The following is a 15,855-nucleotide window of genomic DNA, read 5'->3' as shown; positions in this document are numbered from 1 at the left end:
AGCCAGGAGAAAGCAATGAAACACTTCTCAAAGCCACTCAAACTACGTGATCATAGAATATTTTATTCACAAGCATTCAGTCAATTCCAAATAGAATTTCACTCACCTAGGTCACCAGCGAGTTAAAGACGCAGAATCAGTCAGGATTTCTATGTTCTTTTTTCCTTTAGATTTTGATTTAAATAAAACTTTCTCCTTTTACCTTCCTACAGTTTTGCATGAAGCACATCATACCTGTCCCAGCCTGTAACCAGGATTTTCTTCTTAAGAACCAGGATGTGTGAAATATCCACAGCTCCCTCTTGCCCAACATTTAGTGTGTGGTGACGATAGCCATTGAGGTCCCAGACCTTCAAGAGAAATAGTAAAATCAGCTTTGAGACAAGAAAAGAGAACGTCTTCTTCAATGAGTACATTAACAGAGTGTAATAGGATTATTTTACACGGTTTTGTTTATATCCTGGACTAGGGTTGATTCACTTGAGATACATAATAATTAAAGAAAATCCTCTCACCATTTGAATTTAGCTATTATATTTATTACTCATTTTGTAACCTTATCAGTCTATTCTAATATTGTTGATTCAAAGGCTATAAATAAGTGTATATTTTTTAGGGGGAGACAATACAAAATCATGAAAAGCCACATTTTGGAGTCTGTCAAAATCCTGGTTCTTTCTCAAAGTGTCTTTCTAAATTTTAGTTTCCTCATTTATGACACAGGGCCTTTACTCTTCAGGCATGCTTGGAATTTTAAACATCTAATACAGAGCCTGAAATACAGTCATCATGTCCTAGGTTTCCTATCTTCTGCCAATAAAACCTCCTGTTGACAGTGCGTGCCAGACCCAAGCCCACAGAAGCACAAGCAATTCCAGTTTACCTCCTCAGGCAGTGGCTGAGGACGTAGACCTGATGGGTATACTTTAAGAGAGAAGGTCATTAGGTCACCAGCAGCTAAAACTAAGCCCTGCTATGAAATATTATTGTTCATCATCAAAGAGCAAGTTGGCACCTTCTATCAAGATTAAAACACATATACACTTTGCCTCAAAAATTCAACTTCTAGAAAATCATCACACAGAGACACTCATATGTATGAAATGACATATTTTGAAGGATATTCTGGATGCTTTGTTTACAAAAGCTAAAGATTTAAATCAACTTAATTGCTCACTAACAAGAGACTGAACATCAGAATATGGAATATCTACAGTAGCATATAATGTAACTATTAAGAAGAATGAGTCACCTCCAAGTGTCCAAGCTTTGCCCAGAGTCGACCAGCTACGGAAACTTAAAGCAAGTTGCTTTATCTCCTTGGGCTTCCGTTTCCTCCTCTGGTATAATAATAGTACCAACCATGTAGAGGTGTGTGTGTGTAAAGTGCTTAGCACAGTGCCTGGCTCATAGTAACCATGTGATAAAATTTAACTAACATCATTATTGCTGTTGTTTGCATTCATATGAATCAATGTCCAATACAGGAAAATGCAGAGCAGCATGGACAGTGGACTCTGCCACTGAGAAAAAAATGGTGCTCATGGTCTAGAAAGATGTGCAAGAAACTAGTACCACTGGTAGCCACAAGGGAGGAGCTGGGAACAGGGCTAAGAAAGACTTTCTCTTCACTGTATATCCCTTTTATGTTTAAAATCTTATTGTGTGCATACATTATTCAAAAGAATTAATTTAAAAACAGACACTTCAAAACTGTGATAAATAGGGCAATACTTTTAAATCTTTGATTGCATAGGTACTGGGTTTTAGATTCTAAATTATAAATGAGATTGGAAAATATCATTCATTCTTGTTTCTTCATAGAATATGGCCAGCGCAGCTCAACCTTGATTTATGCATCCGACATACCTACACTGAAATTGTCAAAGTTCAGAATTCTGTTGTGCTATTGTGATAAAGATAAATGTACCTTCAAAAGCTGTGACTGTAATACTAAATTCACATTAACTTCTAACATGTCAAGGCTTGAGCTGAGACACTGAGGGGTATACATGCTCTTCACCCACATCACTTTTTTCTCCTCTAAATATGGCTCTTACCAAGTCCACCTAAAATAATACCCACAAAAAAGTATTGTAAAGACCTGACTGTCTCCAGATCCTATCAAGCTGTGACCCTTAGCTGGGACCATTTTTGTAACCATCTACAAGTCTGCCCTACGCTAGACTCTATGACCAGTTATTCCCAAGATAGGGATAAAAATAATCTAATCCATTCCCTTCATTTTTCACTTCAGCCTTGTATCCAAGGACTGGTAAGTGGGATTCTCACTTGTTCCTTTTGCCTAAGCCACTGTCTAATACTCCAGTTCCAGTTATTCTTGTTTTATTCTACCTTGACTTATTAGGATTGGGATTATCCCATTACCTTCCCACATTTTACCAGTTCTCCCATGAACTAGATTACTTTACTTAAACACATTCTCCCAGTCCATACCTCATGCCATTACCCTTCCCAGAGGCCACGTTCTGCTGATTTCTAGAGGTTCTCACTGCAACATGCTTCACACTGACCTTTGCAGCCTGGAATCTCCCGGAATACTTGCCCCCAACTTCCATAATGTTCTACCTACATATCTAGGTAGCTTTCCACTACCCTCCCATGCAGCCTACCTGAATGCATCTTACAACCTAACACAGAAGGTACATCTAATTAACAGCCTTCTGACCCCAGTTAGGACAGAAATTTGAGAACCATTCAAAGCTTATTCAAGAAACTGCCTTCTGTTGCCTCAGACTGTCACAAGTCATCTCTCATCCAACACTGTCATCTCTCTTGAAGCTGAGAAGAACAGAGAAGATTCACTGGTAAGCATGATTTCAGATTGTAAGTATCTAGTTTTGCCTGAAATTTTGATCACCTTTGCAAAGTAAAATACCACTTTCCTCCCAGAAGAAATTAATAATAGTTACAAAATTTAAAAGCTGAGAGGATGAAATAGTGTTAGTTTAGGATGGATAATAAATAAAATTATGATTGTTCTTCCTACTTTCCTTCTTTACTGTCTTATTACCTTCACATAAAAATGCAGATTACAAAATGGGTAACTTCTAAATATTCATTTTCCAAAAAATTTGCATCTATGCAATTTTTAAAGTTTACTTACTTGTCCTGATTTCTCATTTTGTATACCAAAAAAAAAAAAAAAAAAAAAAACAGAAAGAAAAATGAAAACTAGAGACATTAGCTGAAGCACATGAAAATTATTCAGGCTTCTTATTCCCCAGAGTGGTCCTCTATGACTTTCTGAAATAAGTAAGCCAAGTTGTGTTTTGATTCTAAATAATTTATTCAGAAAAACCATTTATTCATTTTTCCTCAGAGGTTTATTTTCCTAACAGCTTTGTTATTAGATGGTTTGGGTTATTTAGCTCTTCTTATCTTCTCATCTCTCTTCTTGAAAGGCCAAAAATACCAACACAAATATAGCCAAAGCTGTGTCTCCTCACACAATATTTTAGCCCCCTCATATCTGGATAGAAAAGCGTCACTGTGTTCGCACCTTTACAGTCCCATCTGTGCTGCCAGTCAAAAGCCGTGTCTCATTTGCATCGAGGGCCATTGTGCTGATTTCTGCGTTGCCATGGCAACCAGTAAACTGTTTGATTTTCTGCCCAGTGTCTATCATCCAGAAGGAAACCGTCGACCCCGCATCAGAACTGATTACCTACAAGAAAATAACACTGTAGAGAAATTAAATATAGTTCCAGAATCCACCATTTTTATTTAAATAAAATATCCAGCCTGTGCATTTCCACCAGTGAGATTCCCCCAACAGTGCCAATCTCGTAATGTATTTGCTTTCTTTTTATTAAGCTGATAACATTTCAATTTCTAGGCCAGAACTGAGGTAATGAAGTCATGATTCTCTTTATCAGAGAAGATAGGAATCTTCTTTCCTTACCCAGCTTAGTGTCTAGAGGCCATCCTAAAATCGAATCCTACTGAAATAAACTTATAAATCTTTCATATTTAGATGAGAAACTTGATTTTATCAGTCATGATGTTCCGACACTATTTACTATATGAAAAGAAACCTTTTATTATATATTAGCTTCCATTTAGCATTCGGAAAATAAAGCACTACCAGCCATTATGGGGAAAAGTTCATTTCAGCAAGTTGCTAGAGTTACTGCTTCTAATGCCATTAGTCCCTTTTTTTCCTCAAGGTACTGTGTATATTTTTACAACTAACACAATTTTTGATGGGTCACTAAAAACAAAGAACACAGGAAGGTTAAATATAAATCTGCATATACACTCCAAGAGGAAGGCAACCAAACAAATGCAAGAAGGGATAGGATTATATATAATAGTTCCATAGTAAGAAATTTAATAGTGTCAAGTAGACTGCTAATTTCAGCTCTAGGTATTTAGGCATCCTTTAAGAGATTTATAGGTTAAAACTACCTTGCCCATATGACTTTCGGACCCAAAGGCATGAAAGAAAAAACAAAAAAAAAACACTAAACATAAAAATGTGTAGATAGAAAGTTGCCTGAAGCAATATCTAGATTTTAAGAAAATTTAAAGTGCATCTTTACCCACTTAGGTATTGATTACCAATGTATAAATATAAATGTATTAAGAATATGTTAAAATGTCACATTTTCATAATTAAGTGGGTTAAAGTTTATCAAATATATGTTCAGAAGGCCTGGATAACTGGCTGTCATACATGTATTCACTCATTCATTCACTCATTCATTCACTCGACAGGCATTCACTGAACGTCCACTGGGTGCCAGCTCCATGGGGGCAGTGGGACTTCACTGATGCATCCCTGCTCTCAAGGGGTCTATAGTCTAGGCTTGTACACTAGAATCACTTTAAAAATCACAGTTGTGTACCAGATCAGAGACTCAGACTTGATTGGATCAGGCAGTGGAATTTTTAAAGAGCTCTGCAGGTTATTTAAGTATGCAACCGGGTCAGGTACTACTGGGCTAGAGGGAGAAACAGACAAGAAGTAAATCAATGCCCAACAATCCTACAAGTTTAGAGGTATCACTCCTGGGTGATCTGGGGGCACAGAGAGTAAAACCACAAATCCATTCATTGGAGTGCAGAATGGGGATAAAATGTGAGGAGGATCCATCAGGGGTTGAAGATAGGAACATGTATTTATTGAGTGCCAAGCCCTTTACACCCACTACCGCATTTGATCTTGAAAGAAACTCTGTAAAATTATGTTATCACCCTCTCTCTACCAGTGATGAACTTGAGATTCTAATCAGTTAAGTACCATTCCCAAGCTTATATAACAAGGTTTGAATCCTGGGCCTTCTATGACAGACACATCATAAGGCCTTCCTCTATTTCAGCACCCTACCCCAGATAATTAAGAGTGATGAGAAGACAGAACTTGGAGGCTATTCCAAGCATGAGAAACAGTAAGAAGTGTAATGGAGCCAGAGTACAGACGATGAGATAAATGGTGGAATATCAGGTGAAGAAGCAAACTGACGACAGATATTTGAAATCCCTAATGAGCAATGCCAGAGAATAATGGGTAGTGTGTATTGTTGTTTTTTTTTTAAACTGGGAAAGGGTTCATGGCTTTCATTGGTTATCAGTGGCATGTATGACTCAAAATAAAATTAGGAACAATCTCTTTGTTCTTAATAAGGAGGAGAGAGAGATTGTATTTTTGTTGGTTGGTTTGTGAAGGTACCTCTGGCAGCAGTGTGGAAAACGAACAGGTTGTGAGAAGACCATTTAGAGGCTGCTGTATCAGTCCCAGTGGAGATGCTCACCTGAGACAGTAGTCCCAGAGGTAAAAAAGAAGAGGAGGGATTGAATGAAAGGGGCACCGTTTAGCAATCTTTATGCCTCAGCAAAGAACTGATCGTGAGTGTGGGAGCTCTCACAGATTTTCCCCCTGATATTACAACTGTTAATCAGACAATTTCTTAAATGATGTAAAACTATGTCTATGCCACACATTTTCTCTCTGTGAAATCAAAAGTAGCTTCAAAGTTTAATTACCGTTATTAAGCTACAGTGCAATTTCTAGAACAAAAGACCTGGATCTTCATCATAATGTGACCTAACACTTTAATTATCATTCCACGTAACTGTGTTTCTATTTGTTTTGGTTTGTGCAGTATGTATGGTGGTTAAGCACTGGCTCAAGCCAGCATGCCTGAGTTTAAATGTCAGTGTCTGACCTTGGATTCATTACTTAATCTCTCTAAGCTTCAGTTTCCTCACCTATAAACCAGAGAGAATCATTGTCACTACCTTAAACCATTTTTAAGAGGTTGAAGTAAGCTAATATTTGTAAAGCATTTAGCACAGTTCATGGCATACAATAAATGTCATAAAAGTTAGCTAGTGTTACTATTCTATTTAAGCTTAATCATCTGACCTTTTATTTGGACTCATATCCTTTTTCATATCCGAATCAATTTAAGAAAAACATTTAATGTCTTGTTTTCTTCCAACCATGAGAGTGAATGTAGACAGCTACATTTCAGAAACCAGCTTTTAAGATGTACGTTGAAATTTAAAATTATATCACACTTGGAATTTTCTCACATAACTATTTAAGAATTTGGATTGTATTCATTAAAGATAAAGCCATGAAAACATAATATTCCAAGCATGAGTAAAAATTTTGATAGTCATCTTTGAAGAAAAGGTTAGGGGATTTTATGATTTCAATTCAAAAAGCGTTTATTGAGCATCTATTATATGCTAGGCATTTCAGTATTAAAAGATGGGTATTCCCTGATAGAAACAAAAAAGGCAAAATAGGACTTCCGGGAAGATGGCGGAAGAGTAAGACGCGGAGATCACGTTCCTCCCCACAGATACACCAGAAATACATCTACGCGTGGAACAACTCCTACAGAGCATCTACTGAACGCTGGCAGAAGACCTCAGACCTCCCAAAAGGCAAGAAACCCCCCCACGTACCTGGGTAGGGCAAAAGAAAAAACTAAACAGAGACAAAAGGATAGGGACGGGTCCTGCACCAGCGGGAGAGAGCTGTGAAGGAGGAAAAGTGTCCACACACTAGGAAGCCCCTTCGCGGGTGGAGGCTTCGGGAGGCGGAGTGGGGGAGCTTGGGAGCCGCGGAGGAGAGCACAGCGGCGGGGGTGCGGAGGGCAAAGCGGACAGATTCCAGCGCAGAGGATCGGGCCGACCGGAACTCGCCAGCCGAGAGGCTTGTCTGCTCGCCCGCCGGGGCGGGCGGGACTGGGAGCTGAGGCTCCGGCTTTTGTCGGAGCGCCGGGAGAGGACTGAGGTTGGCGGCGTGAACACAGCCTGCAGGGCGTTGGTGCACCGCGGCTGGCCGGGAGAGAGTCCGCGGAGAAGTCTGGAACTGCCGAGGAGGCAAGAGACTTTTACGTCCCTCTTTGTTTCCTGGTGCACGAGGAGAGGGGATTAGGAACGCTGCTTGAGAGAGCTCCAGGGACGGGCGCGAGCCGCGGCTAAAGGTGCGGAGCCCAGAGACAGACATGGGACGCTAGGGCCGCTGCTGCCGCCACCAGGAGGCCTGTGTGCGAACGCGGGTCGCTGGCCACACGCCCTTCCGGGGAGCCTGTGCAGCCCGCCGCTGCCGGGGTCCCGGGATCCAGGGACGGCTCCCCCGGGAGAGCGCACGGCGCGCCTCAGGCTGCAGCATCACGCCGGCCTCTGCCACTGCAGGCCCGCCCCACACTCCGTGCCCCTCCCTACCCCCGGGCCTGAGTGAGCCAGAGCCTCCGAATCAGCGGCTCCTTTAACCCCGTCCTGTCTGAGCAAAGAACAGACACCCTCCGGCGACCTACACGCACAGGCGGGGCTAAATCCAAAGCTGAGCCCCTGGGAGCTGTGAGAACAAAGAAGAGAAAGGGAAATCTCTCCCAGCAGCCTCAGAAGCAGCGGATTAAAGCTCCACAATCAACTTGATATACCCTGCATCTGTGGAATACCTGAATAGACAACCAATCATCCCAAATTAAGGAGCCCTGTGGATGAAAGGCTCTTGGTGCTGCAGCCAGGAGTCAGTGCTGTGCCTCTGAGGTGGGAGAGCCAACTTCAGGACACTGATCCACAAGAGACCTCCCAGCTGCACATAATATCAAACAGCAAAAATTTCCGAGAGATCTCCATCTCAACGCCAGCACCCAGCTTCACTCAACGACCAGCAAGCTACAGTGCTGGACATCCTATGCCAAACAACTAGCAAGACAGGAACACAACCCCACCCATTAGCAGAGAGGCGGCCCAAAATCATAATAAGTCTACAGACACCCCAAAACACACCACCAGACGTGGACCTGCCCACCAGAAAGACAAGATCTAGCCTCATCCACCAGAACACAGGCACTAGTACCCTCCACCAGGAAGCCTACGCAACCCACTGAACCAACCTTAGCCACTGGGGACAGACACAAAAAACAACAGGAACTACGAACCATCAGCCTGCAAAAAAGGAGACCCCAAACACAGTAAGATAAGCAAAATGAAAAGACAGAAAAACACACCGCAGATGAAGGAGCAAGATAAAAACCCATCAGACCTAACAAATGAAGAGGAAATAGGCAGTCTACCTGAAAAAGAATTCAGAATAATGATAGTAAGCTTGATCCGAAATCTTGGAGATAGAATGGACAATAGAATGGACAAAATGCAAGAATCAGTTAACAAGGACCTAGAAGAACTAAAGATGAAACAAGCAACGATGAACAACACAATAAATGAAATTAAAAGTACTCTAGATGGGATCAATAGCAGAATAACTGAGGCAGAAGAACGGATAAGTGACCTGGAAGATAAAATAGTGGAAATAACTACTGCAGAGCAGAATAAAGAAAAAAGAATGAAAAGAACTGAGGACAGTCTCAGAGACCTCTGGGACAACATTAAACGTACCAACATTCGAATTATAGGGGTTCCAGAAGAAGAAGAGAAAAAGAAAGGGACTGAGAAAATATTTGAAGAGATTATAGTTGAAAACTTCCCTAATATGGGAAAGGAAATAGTTAGTCAAGTCCAGGAAGCACAGAGAGTCCCATACAGGATAAATCCAAGGAGAAATACGCCAAGACACATATTAATCAAACTGTCAAAAATTAAATACAAAGAAAACATATTAAAAGCAGCAAGGGAAAAACAACAAATAACACACAAGGGAATCCCCATAAGGTTAACAGCTGATCTTTCAGCAGAAACTCTGCAAGCCAGAAGGGAGTGGCAGGACATATTGAAAGTGTTGAAGGAGAAAAACCTGCAACCAAGATTACTCTACCCAGCAAGGATCTCATTCAGATTTGATGGAGAAATTAAAACCTTTACAGACAAGCAAAAGCTGAGAGAGTTCAGCACCACCAAACCAGCTCTACAACAACTGCTAAAGGAACTTCTCTAGGCAAGAAACACAAAAGAAGGAAAAGACCTACAATAACAAACCCAAAACAATTAAGAAAATGGGAATGGGAACACACATATCGATAATTACCTTAAATGTAAATGGACTAAATGCTCCCACCAAAAGACACAGATTGGCTGAATGGATACAAAAACAAGACCCATATATTTGCTGTCTACAAGAGACCCACTTCAGACCTAGAGACACATACAGACTGAAAGTAAGGGGATGGAAAAAGGTATTTCATGCAAATGGAAACCAAAAGAAAGCTGGAGTAGCAATTCTCATATCAGACAAAATAGACTTTAAAACAAAGACTATTAGAAGAGACAAAGAAGGACACTACATAATGATCAAGGGATCGATCCAAGAGGAAGATATAACAATTGTAAATATTTATGCACCCAACATAGGTGCACCTCAATACATAAGGCAAATACTGACAACCATAAAACGGGAAATCGACAGTAACACATTCATAGTAGGGGACTTCAACACCCCACTTTCACCAATGGACAGATCATCCAAAATGAAAATAAATAAGGAAACACAAGCTTTAAATGATACATTAAATGAGATGGAGTTAATTGATATTTATAGGACATTCCATCCAAAAACAACAGAATAAACATTTTTCTCAAGTGCTCATGGAACATTCTCCAAGATAGATCATATCTTGGGTCACAAATCAAGCTTTGGTAAATTTAAGAAAATTGAAATTGTATCAAGTATCTTTTCCGACCACAACGCTATGAGACTCGATATCAATCACAGGAAAAGATCTGTAAAAAATACAAACACATGGAGGCTAAACAATACACTACTTAATAACGAAGTGATCACTGAAGAAATCAAAGGGGAAATCAAAAAATACCTAGAAACAAATGACAATGGAGACACGACGACTCAAAATCTATGGGATGCAGCAAAAGCAGTTCTAAGAGGGAAGTTTATAGCAATACAATCTTACCTTAAGAAACAGGAAACATCTCGAATAAACAACCTAACCTTGCACCTAAAGCAATTAGAGAAAGAAGAACAAAAAACCCCCAAAGTTAGCAGGAGGAAAGAAATCATAAAAATCAGATCAGAAATAAATGAAAAAGAAATGAAGGAAACGATAGCAAAGATCAATAAAACTAAAAGCTGGTTCTTTGAAAGGATAAACAAAATTGATAAACCATTAGCCAGACTCATCAAGAAAAAAAGGGAGAAGACTCAAATCAATAGAATTAGAAATGAAAAAGGAGAAGTAACGACTGACACTGCAGAAATACAAAAGATCATGAGAGATTACTACAAGCAACTCTATGCCAATAAAATGGACAACCTGGAAGAAATGGACAAATTCTTAGAAAGGCACAACCTGCCAAGACTGAATCAGGAAGAAATAGAAAATATGAACAGACCAATCACAAGCACTGAAATTGAAACTGTGATTAAAAATCTTCCAACAAGCAAAAGCCCAGGACCAGATGGCTTCACAGGCGAATTCTATCAAACATTTAGAGAAGAGCTATCACCTATCCTTCTCAGACTCTTCCAAAATATAGCAGAGGGAGGAACACTCCCCAACTCATTCTACGAGGCCACCATCACCCTGATACCAAAACCAGACAAGGATGTCACAAAGAAAGAAAACTACAGGCCAATATCACTGATGAACATAGATGCAAAGATCCTCAACAAAATACTAGCAAACAGAATCCAACAGCACATTAAACGGATCATACACCATGATCAAGTGGGGTTTATTCCAGGAATGCAAGGATTCTTCAATATACGCAAATCAATCAACGTGATACACCATATTAACAAATTGAAGGAGAAAAACCATATGATCATCTCAATAGATGCAGAGAAAGCTTTTGACAAAATTCAACACCCATTTATGATAAAAACCCTGTAGAAAGTAGGCATAGAGGGAACTTTCCTCAACATAATAAAGGCCATATATGACAAACCCACAGCCAACATCGTCCTCAATGGTGAAAAACTGAAAGCATTTCCACTAAGATCAGGAACAAGACAAGGTTGCCCACTCTCACCACTCTTATTCAACATAGTTTTGGAAGTTTTAGCCACAGCAATCAGAGAAGAAAAGGAAATAAAAGGAATCCAAATCGGAAAAGAAGAAGTAAAGCTGTCACTGTTTGCAGATGACATGATACTATACATACAGAACCCTAAAGATGCTACCAGAAAACTACTAGAGCTAATCAATGAATTTGGTAAAGTAGCAGGATACAAAATTAATGCACAGAAATCTCTGGCATTCCTATACACTATGGATGAAAAATCTGAAAGTGAAATCAAGACAACACTCCCATTTACCATTGCAACAAAAAGAATAAAATACCTAGGAATAAACCTACCTAAGGAGACAAAAGACCTGTATGCAGAAAATTATAAGACACTGATGAAAGAAATTAAAGATGATACAAATAGATGGAGAGATATACCATGTTCTTGGATTGGAAGGATCAACATTGTGAAAATGACTCTACTACCCAAAGCAATCTACAGATTCAATGCAATCCCTATCAAACTACCACTGGCATTTTTCACAGAACTAGAACAAAAAATCTCACAATTTGTATGGAAACACAAAAGACCCCGAATAGCCAAAGCAATTTTGAGAACAAAAAATGGAGCTGGAGGAATCAGGCTTCCTGACTTCAGACTATACTACAAAGCTACAGTAATCAAGACAGTATGGTACTGGCACAAAAACAGAAATATAGATCAATGGAACAGGATAGAAAGCCCAGAGATAAACCCACGCACATATGGTCACCTTATCTTTGACAAAGGAGGCAGAAATGTACAGTGGAGAAAGGACAGCCTATTCAATAAGTGGTGCTGGGAAAACTGGACAGCTACATGTAAAAGTATGAGATTAGATCACTCCCTAACACCATACACAAAAATAAGCTCAAAATGGATTAAAGACCTAAATGTAAGGCCAGAAACTATCAAACTCTTAGAGGAAAACATAGGCAGAACACTCTATGACATAAATCACAGCAAGATCCTTTTTGACCCACCTCCTAGAGAAATGGAAATAAAAACAAAAGTAAACAAATGGGACCTAATGAAACTTCAAAGCTTTTGCGCAGCAAAGGAAACCATAAAGAAGACCAAAAGACAACCCTCAGAATGGGAGAAAATATTTGCAAATGAAGCAACTGACAAAGGATTAATCTCCAAAATTTATAAGCAGCTCATGCAGCTTAATAACAAAAGAACAAACAACCCAATCCAAAAATGGGCAGAAGACCTAAATAGACATTTCTCCAAAGAAGATATACAGAGTGCCAACAAACACATGAAAGAATGCTCAACATCACTAATCATTAGAGAAATGCAAATCAAAACTACAATGAGATATCATCTCACACCAGTCAGAATGGCCTTCATCAAAAAATCTAGAAACAATAAATGCTGGAGAGGGTGTGGAGAACAGGGAACCCTCTTACACTGTTGGTGGGAATGTAAATTGATACAGCCACTGTGGAGAACAGTATGGAGGTTCCTTAAAAAGCTACAAATAGAACTACCATATGACCCAGCAATCCCACTACTGGGCATATACCCTGAGAAAACCATAATTCAAAAAGAGTCATGTACCAAAATGTTCATTGCAGCTCTATTTACAATAGCCCAGAGATGGAAACAACCTAAGTGTCCATCATCGGATGAATGGATAAAGAAGATGTGGCACATATATACAATGGAGTATTACTCAGCCATAAAAAGAGACGAAATTGAGCTATTTGTAATGAGGTGAATAGACCTAGAGTCTGTCATACAGAGTGAAGTAAGTCAGAAAGAGAGAGACAAATACCGTATGCTAACACATATATATGGAATTTAAGAAAAAAAAAATGTCATGAAAAACCTAGGGGTGAAACAGGAATAAAGACACAGACTTACTAGAGAATGGACTTGAGGCTATGGGGAGGGGGAAGGGTAAACGGTGACAAAGCAATAAAGAGGCATGGACATGTATACACTACCAAACGTAAGGTAGATAGCTAGTGGGAAGCAGCCGCATAGCACAGGGAGATCAGCTCGGTGCTGTGTGACCGCCTGGAGGGGTGGGATAGGGAGGGTGGGAGGGAGGGTGACGCAAGCGGGAAGAGATATGGGAACATATGTATATATATAACTGATTCATTTTGTTGTGAAGCTGAAACTAACATACCATTGTAAAGCAATTATGCTCCAATAAAGATGTTTAAAAAAAAAAAAAGGCAAAATAAAGTAAACAATGTTCAAAGAAAGACTTGCTTACTCGTTTAAGACTGGCATCACGCACATTACAAAGCATTTCATCATCCACTCACCACTTTTATCTAATGTAGACATTCGATCAAGAATTAGTAACCTTTGCTTTTTGCTATTTTGCACTCTCTCTCCTCTGCCTTACCTGGCTAAACCCCAACATACTGTTCATCACTTTTCAGCACTTTACTCATTTCACAATTTCTCACGAAATCGGAATCAATAATGACAACAGTATACAGCCAGTCAGATTTCATTTTATGGCAATCTACCTTAAGGCGCAGTCTTCAGGAAGACAACGTGTTGAAATGCAAGGACCGACTATGTCACAAGCACACACCTGGTATTAACCAGAATCTGCTCAAACTATGACAATATCAGAATACAAGAATAATAAGGCAGGTGAAAAGATGTTCAAAGTCAAGTGAGAGAGGAGGGCGTTTCCCATCACTTGGCAGATGAAGCGGTTTGACTACAGGACCGTGAGGACCGTGTTTTTAGCAAGCTGTTTTCATCTGCAATAAACTCCAGGAATAAGTATTGGCATCATATTTATATGCCACATTTTGATGATACCAAGTCCCTTTAGGTTTTCAGTTTCCTCTTGGCTGCTTCTTATCAGATGAGACCTTAACCTTTGAGGACAGGGCCTTGGCGTCTGCAGAGCAGAAGCGGCACTTTCCTAATAACTACACTTCAGTGCAAACGGACCCTGTGAGCAAATCGTTCTGATGGAGGCGCGCTCCACCTTATGTATCTGAGTTAATAACCGTTTAGGAACATATGGGTCCTTTTTGTCTCTCTCATCTGAAGCTGTCACAGCCAATCAGACAATTCTAAGATATGTGAGGCTCTATCCATGTCCCCTAATTGTCTTTTTGCTATTCCAACAACAATAAGCACTTCTGTTCTCTTTTATATGCATCTCAAATTCTAGGTCTAAGCAAGAAAAACCAAAAATGGCAGCAGCAAATATTGCTGGCTACCAAGGGATCAGGACATTTGACTTAATTGCTGTTTATAATTTTATTTTTTTAAGTCAGTGCTGTTTGTGGTCCCATAATATAAAGCAGGTTGTCTCCTTTATTTCTATTTCGCATCGAATCTCTAGAAGTTACTTACCAGTAAGTAGTGAAGCGAGGAGAATGATAATGTCTCAGAGTACTGGTACAGACAAAGAATTCAAATATTTTAAGGCAGCCATTCTCTATTTATAAATCTGATTTGTCAGAATATCACTTCTTTGTAGATTAATTTGTAATTGGATCTTTCAGACTCATTCCTTTAGTTTGTCAAACGCCTACCGTATGCAAGGCACAGGATCTACGCATTGGGGATCCAACAGTAAAATATTCCTGCCCTTATATTTAGTGAGGGAAGAGGGGAGAGATGCAACTAAATGAGAAAAAAAGCATGCGCACGTGCGCGCGCACACACACACACACACACACGATGTTTAGCAGTGATAAGCGTTATAGAGAAAAATATAACCAAGAAGGAGGTAGAGATCACTGAGAGTGGGTGAAAATCTGGGGGCTCTGGGAAGGTTTCCCTGAGGAATTATTTGAAGAAAGACACAGAGGTCAGGGAGGGAGCCATGCAGATATCTGGGTGAAGAGAGTCCCAGGAAAAGGAAACAGCAACACAAAAGCCCTGAGACAGAGTGTCCTTGGTATGTTCAAGGACTAGAAAGGAGGCCAGCAAGGCTTAGGCAGTATGAATAACGGGAAGGACCACAGGCTGTGACCACCTGTGATCATTATACAGGTGCTCAGAACACTCCCCCAATCAGTAGGCACCCACAGGGATTAGGGTATGAAGTCAGAAAAGTATCACTTCCCTTTTTTGGGGTAATTTTATTTAGCTTTCACTCCCACTTTGTTCTATGTATCTTTATACACAATATTCTTTGTCTTTCACAGAAAATCTACACAGGAGGTATTATAATTCTTATTTTACACATAAGAAAACATTGCTTAGAGAAATTCAATTACTTGCTCAATGGAAAGCATTAGGAACTCTGACTTTAAAACTTTACCATGTCCCTCCTTCTAAAAAATTGCTAAGAAAAACTACTTCAAAAAATAGTTGAGACTGCATTGGACTTGCAGGTCCTGGCACGGCAAGCTTGGAAGTTGTCACTCCATCCTAACAGTGAGTAAAAACCCGGAAAAACCGAAAGATCA

This window comes from Globicephala melas, chromosome 4, assembly GCF_963455315.2.
Source record: "Globicephala melas chromosome 4, mGloMel1.2, whole genome shotgun sequence".
NCBI lineage: Eukaryota > Metazoa > Chordata > Mammalia > Artiodactyla > Delphinidae > Globicephala > Globicephala melas.
This window is presented reverse-complemented; position numbering follows the sequence as displayed.